At 42.7% G+C, this 10,902-nt stretch overlaps 1 pseudogene; it reads left to right on the top strand.

Moving 5' to 3' along the window:
- Positions 1-4,545: 4,545 nt before the first annotated feature.
- On the top strand, positions 4,546-5,208 carry LOC101401367 (proton-coupled zinc antiporter SLC30A2 pseudogene; annotated as a pseudogene).
- Positions 5,209-10,902: the final 5,694 nt, after the last annotated feature.

The raw sequence follows: 10,902 nt of genomic DNA, 5'->3' as shown, positions 1-10,902 counted from the left end.
TCTGTGAAAAGGGAGGCCACCCCACCTGCTGAGAGAGGCAGGATGAGGAGTTTGAGGCATGTGGAGAAGGCCTGAAATGGTCCCTGTGGAAAACGAGCAATAACTAAGTAGAGAAACACAGAAGAGGTCACATTGAGGGCCTAGCTGAATTATATGATGATTATAAAGAGACACAGAGCCTTAAGTTCTGGAATTCTGCAGTGGCCCTCACCAGCCTGAGTGCACATGTAGAGAAAACATACAACGCATAGCTAATGCCTTCTTCGGATTTCTTACTCTTTGGTCAATGTGATAATTTTTTTTCCTAATAACTCAATCATCCATTTCAGTGAGGTTTTAAAACCTAATTAGCATTAACTCTCCATAGTTGTTCTTTATGAATCTATAATGCTATCCTTTGCAGAGTTTTCATTTCCTTTTTCTAATTTTCCTTGACTAACATTCCTGAAAACTAGGATATCCTGTGTATTAGTTTCCTTTGGCTATTGTCACAAATTACCACAAACTTGGTAGCTTAAAACAACATGCATTTATACTCGGTCAGTTACGGAGGTCAGAGGTCTGAGATCAGCTTCACAGGGCCACACTCACTCCAGAGTCACTAGGAGAGAATCTGTTTCCTTGTCTTTTCTAGCTTCTTAGAACTGCATTCCTTGTGTTCCTTGGCTCATGGTCTCTTCAAAGCCATCCTGCTTGAGGGGTCATGTTGCCTTCTTCTGTCTAATCAAATCTCTCTCTGCCTCCCTTTTAAAAGGACACTTGAGATTGTATTTAGGGCCCATCCAGATAGTCCAGTATAATCTCCCCATCTCAAGATCCTTAACTTGATCACATCTGCACAGTCTCTTTTACTATATAAGATAACATAGTCAGGTTCCAGGGATTAGGAGCTAGATATCTTTGAGTGCTATTATGCAGCCTGCCACGTCCTGCGTTGCGTGTTGGAACTGCCCATCCTCCATGGCACCCAAGGATGTCTGGAACAACTGCACGCAGTAGCAAACAGCTACTGACGGGAATGCCTCACCCTCTGATCCATGTGTGGGTGCAAGGGCAGTTCAGTCAGCCCAGAATGCAGACTCGAAGACGGGAGATTAGGTGTAAAGCTTTGAATCCCATGAACTCATTGTGAGGTAGCTACTGAAATTATGATGCATCATTTTGCAGGTGGGAGAGTGAGCTTGAGAGGTAGAGAAACTGAGACACAAGAAGGCAATAGTTACCTACACCCAGCAGAGAAAATGACATACAACTTTCTACTCTCAGGTGCCTCTAACAGTCACAGTTTACCCCGGCAGTACTTGCCGAGCCCTTGCTCTTTATTATCTCAAACATGCTTATAAAAGAGTCATTAACTTTAACAGAAAAGATTTTTATACGTCTACATTTCATTCCCTTTGCCTTTCCTTCATGAAACTACCAAGTTTCTGGGACAAAGAAGGCCCTTGGCCAGCATCACCGCACAGTGCCTCTAACCAGTGTAGTTTCTCTTCTCCGTCACGGTGCCCTTCCAGCTTCCCGGTCGCTTCTGTGTCAGCATGGGGCATCATGACAGCACAGTGCGAGCCCAGACCATTACCAAAACCCATTCTGGGCCAAGAAGTGCTAGAAATGAAAATTATTTCAATTTAGGAACCCTGACATCATTCTGATAAAAGTATCTGCTTTCCGTCAAATGATTTACATAGCAGAGAGGACTAGAGAATTACCAGAAGTGGTATTTCTTCCTATCATTCCCATTCTTAGACACAGGAGACCCCAACATCTTGAGTTTATATCCAAAAGTTTTAATGGAATAATCAACGAACATTATAATCAAGAAAGTAACTTTCACATCTCAATCAATAGCTTTCCAAAAATTATGAATGACATATGCTTATGGTTTATATGAACATAAATGTATCACCACTTATTTTCAGACACATGAGAGTCCTAGGAGCACCCCAGGTTCTGGCCTGGCTCTACCCCAGCCCCAGCACCACACTTTACCACAACACATTGCCCTTCAGGACCTCACTCTGCTGCTGGCAAGGGGACGCATTGCACTAAGTGGTTTCAGTGGTTTCTCCCTCATAGCCACTATTGTAGGATTTCACCCACAAGTCAAAGGCATTAGATTAAGGACAATTCTTTAAGAGTCTATAAAATTTTTAGCTGAGATTATCATAGAAAAGCTAGCTATCACTCAGATACATCCACACTTTACAAGTCCTTTGATGTTGCAAGTTTCTAAATCTTTGCTAAGTTTGCTATCCAGAGCATTTTGGGGGAGGTCACACCCTTTTGAAAATGCTTAAATGCTGTAGAGAAGACAACATACACACTAAAGTAAAGGCAATGTTCTTTCTATAAATGGAATTTCATCTCCATAGAATTTAAAGAGTTATCTTGAAGACAATGGCAAAAATGTATACATAATATATTTAGCCTTGAAAAATGTCTTACAGGATTTCAGGCCAAGAACTATCTAAACATTTAAATTGTTATAGGATTTGCAAGTTCTGTCAGGGATGAAGAAATGGCTAAAATCAGAGGTTGGAAACTACAGGTCAGATCTGCCTGCAGGTATTTTAGTTTGGCCCCCACAGAATCCTAAAAATTCAAAGATTTTATTTAAAAAAATTGAATTTGAGCTGATCTTGAAAAATGGGAGGATGTGGCCACACTGGGCCAGGTCCTACAGTCCCCGCCACTCCCTAGTTCCTCGCCCAGTGCATTTCTCTCAGTCACCTGACTTCCTTCCCCTGTAAGAATTCAGGTCTGCTCCCGTGTCACTTAGTCTTTACGAAAGTGATCTGGAGGAGAGGACACAGCAACTGCCCATTTTTCATCATTTATGGCTGGCTCTTTTGAGTTGAGAGACTGAGGGGACAAACTGCAGCAAGCTGTCCCAGCCGGCGCGGGTGGAGGGAACCGGCAGAGAAGCCTGGGGCGCGGAGGTGTCAAGTCCCGCGTGTAGGAGACCTGCCTTAACTGGAATCCTCACGTGAGCGTCTCTGAGCTCGCGTCAGCGTTCAGGAGTGATGCCCATCCCTCAGCTGCTGCCAGCTGGATGGGCCACGCTCACGATGAGGCACATCGATACCAGTTCCTCCTTCTGGGAAATTACAGGGACGTGTGCTACAGGGGCTACAAAATAGATCTATGAGCGGCTACAATTCCAAAGTAGATGTCAAAATAATTCTAGAAAGACGGACTGTCTGAAAACACATGGTTTGAAAGAAACTTGCCCAAAAAGCAAATTCTAGATCAAGAACAAATTACATCTCCACATTTTCTTTATAACTTTGGCACCATTTGGCATAGGTGCTTCAATTTAATTTTGTGAATAGGTAATACATTCACATGATTCAAACACCAAAAAGTATTTTAAAAATGGATATCTCCCTCCCACTCCTCAACATATGCCCCAATCTTCCCCACCCCCACCACACACACAGCTCTTGTTTTTTTCTTTTAGAGAACCATTATGCATATAGGAGCAGATTGATATATTTTTTCTTCCCCTTCTCTTTTAAAATAATTAATACCATACTCGACACATCCTCCTGTGCCTTGCTTCTTTTCACTCAGCAATATATTCTGGAGATTGTTCCCCATCCATACATAAAGAGCCTACTTGTTCTTTTTATATATATAAACGAGCCATTGTATACATGTGCCATGATTTATTCAGCCAGTCCCTATGGCTGGACATTTGGATTGCTTTCAATATTCTGCTACTGTAAACAATGATGCAAGGAAAAACCATCAACATATGTTATTTTATATATGCACTAGTATTATTATAGAAAAAGATTCTAGAATTGGAATTGTTGTGGGACAAGAAATATGCATTTGTAACTTTCAAAGCCAAATGGCCCTACGTAAGGCTAGCACCAATTTACCCTCTCACCACTGATGTTTAAGAGTGCCTGTCTCCCCACACCTCCCCCACATATACAATAACAAACTTTTGGAACTATTATGTCCTAGAGGTCTGCTCTGATCCCTGTTCATGCACTGATACCTCGTGGTTTTATTACCAAGAGTTTACTGTTTCTCAATTTAGTAGGGCTAGTCCCCACTCACTGCTCTTCTTTTGTAGAACTTTTGGGCAATTCTCATGTTTTTCTTCTCTCCATATGAAGTTAGGAATCACCTGGACTAGCTCTTCTGATCTAGTGGATTCCTCACTTCAGCAAGCATGTTGAAATCCAGCTTTGGGCACAGCTCCATGAGGCCGTGGAGAGCTGCATCCGCTCACCTGTATCCTTGATCTTATGTATGTCCTTTCCACTGTTGGTTTATGAGTTTGCTATAAATCAAGTAAAAGCAACCTCACACCCACTTTCAAACCCTGACCCGCTTTTGTGGTCCAGCCTGACTTAGAAGGGGAGTGCAGTAGGGGTGGATGTCTAAAGGAAAAATTAAGATGCTCTTATAAAAAGGAGAAAGGTATGCTGAAAGCCAAAATTTATAGGAGCCTGTAAAACCTTCCACAGCCCACAGGACTCCCTTTTATAAGCTCCAATAACATGTGAATTCCACTTGTAATATTTTCAATATCTGGCAGTGGAGCAGCTGATCTCTGGGACTAGGAGATGGGGGATCACGTGCTGGTCACATCGGGCTGTGCTGTGGTGGTGAACATTGTAACGGGGTTGATTCTTCACCAGTCTGGCTATGGCACAGCCACAGCCATGGGCACAGCCATGCCACCAGTCCACAACCAGAGAACCCCAGTGACAGAGCTGCCTTTATCTATGGGATTGGAGGCTTTCTGCAGAGCTCGTGTGTCCTGGTGGCAGCCTATATTTTATACTTCAAGCCAAAGTATGTAGACCCCATCTGCACCTTTCTCTTCTCTATCCTGGTCCTAGGGACAACTTTGACCATCCTGAGAGATGTGAACCTGGTGCTGATGGAAGGGACCTCCAAGGGCGTGGGCTTCACGGCTATATAGGATCTACTGCTGTTGATGGAGGGGGTGGAAGTCTTGCACACGCTGCATATTTGGGTGCTGACAGTGGCCCAGCCGGTGCTATCTGTCCACCTCACCATCACTCAGAACGCAGCCGCCCAGGCTGTTCTGAAGGTGGTCAGTGCCCACGTGCAGGGGAAGTTCCACTTCCACACCATGACCATCCGGATCGACGACTACTCTGAGGACATGAAGGACTGTCAGGCGTGCCAAGGCTCCTTGGACTGACTGTCTGGCCAAGTACCAACTGGGTCATGGACAGAACCTGCAGATGGTGGGGCTGAGTGTCCCCCAGGCCCAGCCAGAGGTCTGCCTACCCCAGCTTTGTTAGGTCCCACTCTTGACCTCTGCTCCACGTTCAGTGTTGTGGGGCCCTGCTCGAACAGCGCCTATGTGCTTCACAGCAGCCAGGCATCCTTGAGGCTCCTTGTCTGGGCTGCACTAGCAGTCGTGATGATGACAGTCCTGGGCTTGGCCCACCCAGCTCTTTCTCATGGGAGAGTTAGCACAGAGACCATGGCAGTCTGAGGGAACACGGAGGCCTTCCGGGGGGCTCTGGTCCTTGGAACGCAGGTCATACAGGGACCGTCACCCTTAAGCACGCAGCCTTTGTTCCTCTGCCTACTTAAGCAAGCTTCTCTCAGGGGGCAGGAGCGGTGTCCATTTCTGTCCAGCTGGCCGCCCCTGGACTCTCCCTGTACGTAAGTCCCAATAAATCTATATGTCTCGCCCGCCGTCTCCAGGTCATTTCTTCAGTCTCTCGGCACAAGCGAGATCTTTAGCCCAGCTGGGCATGTGATCAAACAAGTGTGGAGCAGCCCTGCCCCTCTCCAGGAAAGGGGCTCGTCCCCTGCCTCCCCCATCTGACTACAGCCACCTCGGGATGGGACTCAGCAGGTGTAAACCTAGTGCGACCTTGCTCCTCCAGCTCCTGGGGCAGCTCCTGGCAGTGCTATGTTGGGGCCTAATGCTGTGCTACCACCAGCCTCAGGAAAGGCAATGAGGCACAGAGAGGGGAGAATGGCTCGACCTCCCCTTGCTACCTGCCTCATTTCCTATTTTCAGTCTGCTCGCCTTTGCCTTATGAATCTGTAAAGAAGCCCTGGAACAGAGCCCCTTCTCTCTACCTATAACAATGTGGTTGAAGGAGGCCATGGGGGTCGGGGAGTCCTTAGGACCCGCAGTCTCATACGTGTCTCCCTGGAGGGGGAGCGAGGGGGCACCTGCGGCCCATCTGTGCTTTAGTCACTTCAGCCGTGAACCAAATGTTTCCCTTTCCTGGAGGAAGGAGGCTTCTGACTCGCTAAGGACCTGGATGGTTTCCTGGTTCCTTATCCCCCAGCCCAGGAAGCTGTGCCAACGCAACGATGCCCTTGCCATGGAGGGGGCGAGGGCAGAGATTTCAGCTTGGGTCTCACCCTAACAACCTCTGGGCCAGCCCCTGGGCCACTTCTCTTGCCTGGTAGTGTCCCAGGGGTCACTGAGACTGAGGTCAGATATGATTGGGCCAGTTCTGTTGCCAGTACAGCCTGACCTGTTCAGAACTTGGGAATGGAGGACAAAATGGGGCTGTGCAAGTGGACAGGAGGCACTGGCTTCCCAGGGTTTCCATGTGAAGACTCCGGAATCAGGGGGGTGGCTTGTGTACAAGATGAAGGGGGTACCTGTCACCTGTCTCATAGACAAGGCAGCATGCCCAGTCATCAGGTAGCTGTGGGTCTAGTGGTCTGTCTCTGCCATTACAAGCAAGCCACTCTCGCTGTGCCTCTGGTTCTCATCTGTAGACTGAGAATGTTAACACCCACGTCACAGGGTTGTTGTGAGAACTGGAGCCAAAGTCTGCGAGGCACCTGGTGTTTCTTGGGAAAAAAAAGAGTATATGCCCTTAGGTCTGTCCTGGTTTTAGTGTATTCTTGGAGGCTAGAATGGGGCTCAGCACAGTAAACATTTGTTACCTGAGCCCCAGGATCATGAAGGTACCAAATAGGAGAACTGGGGACTAGAATCCAAAACTCTTGACTACATTTCAGCATTCTTCTCACTAAAGCACTCTGCAATCATCCTACACCTCACGCTCTCCTGGGCTGGTGCTCACCTGTAACGAGGAGACCTGTGGAAGGCGGCTTCCTGGAGACGCTCAGAGCGCATGTCTATTGTCATTCAGAGAGCAGTATGTCACTAGATTGTCAATGAAAGAAAGCAAAGAAATGATGGCAGAATGAGTACACTGTGTATAGAATATCTTATTTGTTGAGAAGTAATTGACATATAACATTATATTAGTTTCAGCTGCACAACATAATGATTTGATATTTGTATATATTGTGAAATGATCACAATCTAGTTAACATCTATCACCACACATAGTTACAATTTTTTTTTTTTTCTGTGACAAGAACTGTTAAGATCTACTCTCTTAGCAACTTTCAAATATGTAATACGGTGTCATTAACTATGGTCACCATGCTGTACATTACGTCCCAGGACTTCTTTATTTTATAGCTGGAAGTTTGTACCTTTTGACCCCCTTCACCCATTTTGCCCACCTCCCACCCGCCACCTCGGGCAACCAGCAATCTGTTCTCTGTATCTGTGAGTTCAGTTTTGTTTTGGGGTCTTTTTATTTTAGAGTCCACATATAAGTGATACCATGTGGTATTTGTCTTTCTCTGTCTGACTTATTTCATTTAGCATAATGTCCTCCAGGTCCATCTATGTTGTCACTAAATAGCAAGACTTCTTTCCTTTTTGTGGTTGAATAGTATTCTAGTGTGTGTGTGTATATATATATATATATGCTGTATTTAAATTTTTGAATTCAAAGTGATCTTGAGGTTAAAAGGTGGGGCCAAAACAGCCAGTGGGTAAAAATGATGAGAGTCAAGACAGGGAACTACACCCCCACTAGAGTAGTTAACGTTAATGAGACTGACTGTACCAAACGTTGCTAAGGATGTGCTGCAACTGGAACTCTCCCACTGCCGCTGGGAAGGTAAAATGGTGCAACTACTTTGGAAAGCAGTTTGGGAGATTTTTAAAATATTAAACATATGCCTCCTATGTGACCTATTCATGCCACTCCCAGATATTTATCGAAGAGAAATGAAAGGCTATGTCCACACAAAGACTTTTATGTGAATGTTCATAGCAACTTTATTTGTAACAGCCTCAAACCAGAAACAACACAAATATCCATCAAGAGATGAATGGATAAGCAAACTCTAGTATATCTGTGCAAGGAACATGACTCAACAATAAAAAGGAGTGGACTGTGGATATATGCAGCTCTATAGATGAATTTCAAAATAACTTCGCTGAATACAAGCCAGACAACCAAAGAGCACATAACGTTTGATTCCATTTATATAAAATTCTAGAAAATACAAACAAATAACTAGCGACAGAACGTAGATTAATGGTTGACTATGAACGAGGGCAGGTGTGGGAACCGGGAAGAATGAGAAGAAGGGATTACAAATGAGCACAAAAACTTTTGGGGGTGATGAAAATGTTCATTATCTCAAAAGTAGTTTCCAATTGTCTACTTTAAACATGTACAGTTTAAATATTGATGTTTTCAGATTGTCTACTTTAAACATGTACAGTTTAAATACTGATTTTCAGATTATCTACTTTAAATATGTGCAGTTTATTTCATGCCAGTTACACTTCAATAAATCTGTTTTATAAAAGAGGTAAAGCATTTAATGGAATTTTTAATTATAGAAGATACTCTTTGGGGGAAAAACAATATTAAATCCTGGAATAAATACTTTAGAAACTAAAAGTTTTCCATAACCTCAGAGATAACCACTGTTAGCATTTTGGTGTATATTCATTCATTTCAGGTTATTTTCTATGAATATACTAACACACATTATGGTTCTTATTGTATTTTATAACTAAGATCCTATTATGTTTCCTGTTTTGCACACTTTTTAAATTAACCAATAAAACTTAAAAATCTTTTTTTAAAAAACAGCAAAGTGCCCAGGGCCCTAAACAATCAGATTAGCTCTCTTAGGATTCAGAACTCAGGAGCCAGGGTAGCTAAGGCAGCCAGGAGCAGAGGCATAAGCTGAAATGAAGCCAAAAGTCAATTTGAAAATAAAGTAGAAAAAAATGTCAATCTCAACAGCAACAAAAAGTATAAAGTACCAAGAAATAAACCTAGCCACAAATGTGGAACATCCTTGTGGAGAAAACTATATAACTTTATTAAGGACAAAAAAAGAATACAAATAAATGGGAGCTATAACAGTTTTATGGATGGAATGTCTCGGTATTGCAAAGCATACATTCTCTGCAAATTAATCTATAGATCTATTTGTAGACTATAAATCCAGATCCTTACAAAGTTTTTCAAGGAGCCTGACAAGCTGACTAAAATTCAAATGGAAGAATAAACATGAAACAACTAGATATAATTTTGAAAGAGAAAAAAAAAGTGGGACTTGCCCTATCCAATATCAAGGTGTTATACAAAGATATAATGATTAAATAGTGTAGTGTTATTCCAGGAGTAAATAGATCAATGGAATAGAATAAAGAGTCCAGACACTGACCCATGCATACATAGGAATTTATAGATGAGAAAGTTGCATCTCAAAAGCAGTGGAGAGAGGGTCCAGCCTGGTGGCATAGCGGTTAAATTCTCACATTCCACTTCAGAGGCCCAGGGTTCACCGGTTCAGATCCTGGACACGGACCTACTCACTGCTCATCAAGCCATGCTGAGGCAGCGTCCCACACAGAAGAACGAGAAGGACCTACAACTAGGATATACAACTATGCACTGGGGCTTTGGGGAGAAAAAAGAAAAAAAAAAAAGAGGAAGATTGGCAACAGATGTTAGCTCAGGGCCAATCTACCTCAAAAAAAAAAAAAGTATTAAAGAAAAAAAGCAGTGGACAGATGGACCAGTTCCTCAATAAATAGCGTTGAAACAACATTCTAGACATTAGGAAATAATAAATTTATCCTTTCTACAAACAGTTCAGACAAAGGAAAGTGCAGATGTATTAAAGACAAATATAAAAACAAAACTATAAAAAGATATTTAAAACATATGGGTATATTTATCAACTTTAATTAGAAAAGGATTTCTCATAGAGTTCACAGAAAACAAAAGTCATAAACCTAAAGATAACTGTATGATGAACACAGATTGGAAGAAAATATTTGTAGAATATATAACACGGCAAAACGTTTTACCCAGAATACATAGAAAGTTACTACCAGAAAAAAAAAAGAATCTATAAAAAGATGGTAAAAAAGATATAAAGAAAAAATCACAGAGGGGTAAATAACTATAGATGGCTATTAATATGTGAAAACATACCCAATCTCACTAGTAACTGGGGCAATGTAAATTAAAGCAATTAAGATAGGTATTTTCACCCATCAGATCATCAGATTGGCAAAATTAGAAGTTTGATAATATATAATATATAATTATAATACAGTATAACATAGATAATATAACTGAATAATAAGATTCAGTGTTAGTGGACATGTAAACTAGTGCATATGCTTAGAGGTACACATTTTATTATATTGGTAGACACTGCTGATTATCCAGAATTCTATTTCTTGATAGATGCTTCTTGGTATCACTCATGCATTCAAGGATTCAGCAGAATCGGTATCTTTTAAAGCAGATTGGGTCAGGTAGGATAAAGGGCATCTGTTGTTTTTGCCTATCCTGTCCATTTCATCTTCAGTTAACAGCTCCCTGATTTTTCTCTGGAAATCATCCTTCCCTATTCTCAACCCATGTCATTCAAGTGGGGAAGACCTCAATTTACAGCCCAAGACTGCCCAACTAGAGGTATGTGGTGGGTTTAGCAATGAGCACGTACCCCAACCCAGGATGATCAGAATCAGGCCTGGACCTTTTGTAGGTATTGCTGAGAAAGAGGCTCTCAGTTCTCCAGGGT

The sequence above is a fragment of the Ceratotherium simum genome, chromosome 28, assembly GCF_057802395.1.
Source record: "Ceratotherium simum simum isolate JZ-2026a chromosome 28, ASM5780239v1, whole genome shotgun sequence".
NCBI classification, from domain to species: Eukaryota; Metazoa; Chordata; class Mammalia; order Perissodactyla; family Rhinocerotidae; genus Ceratotherium; species Ceratotherium simum.
Note: the sequence above shows the minus strand (reverse complement) of the source record. Positions and strands in the feature narration are given on the sequence as shown.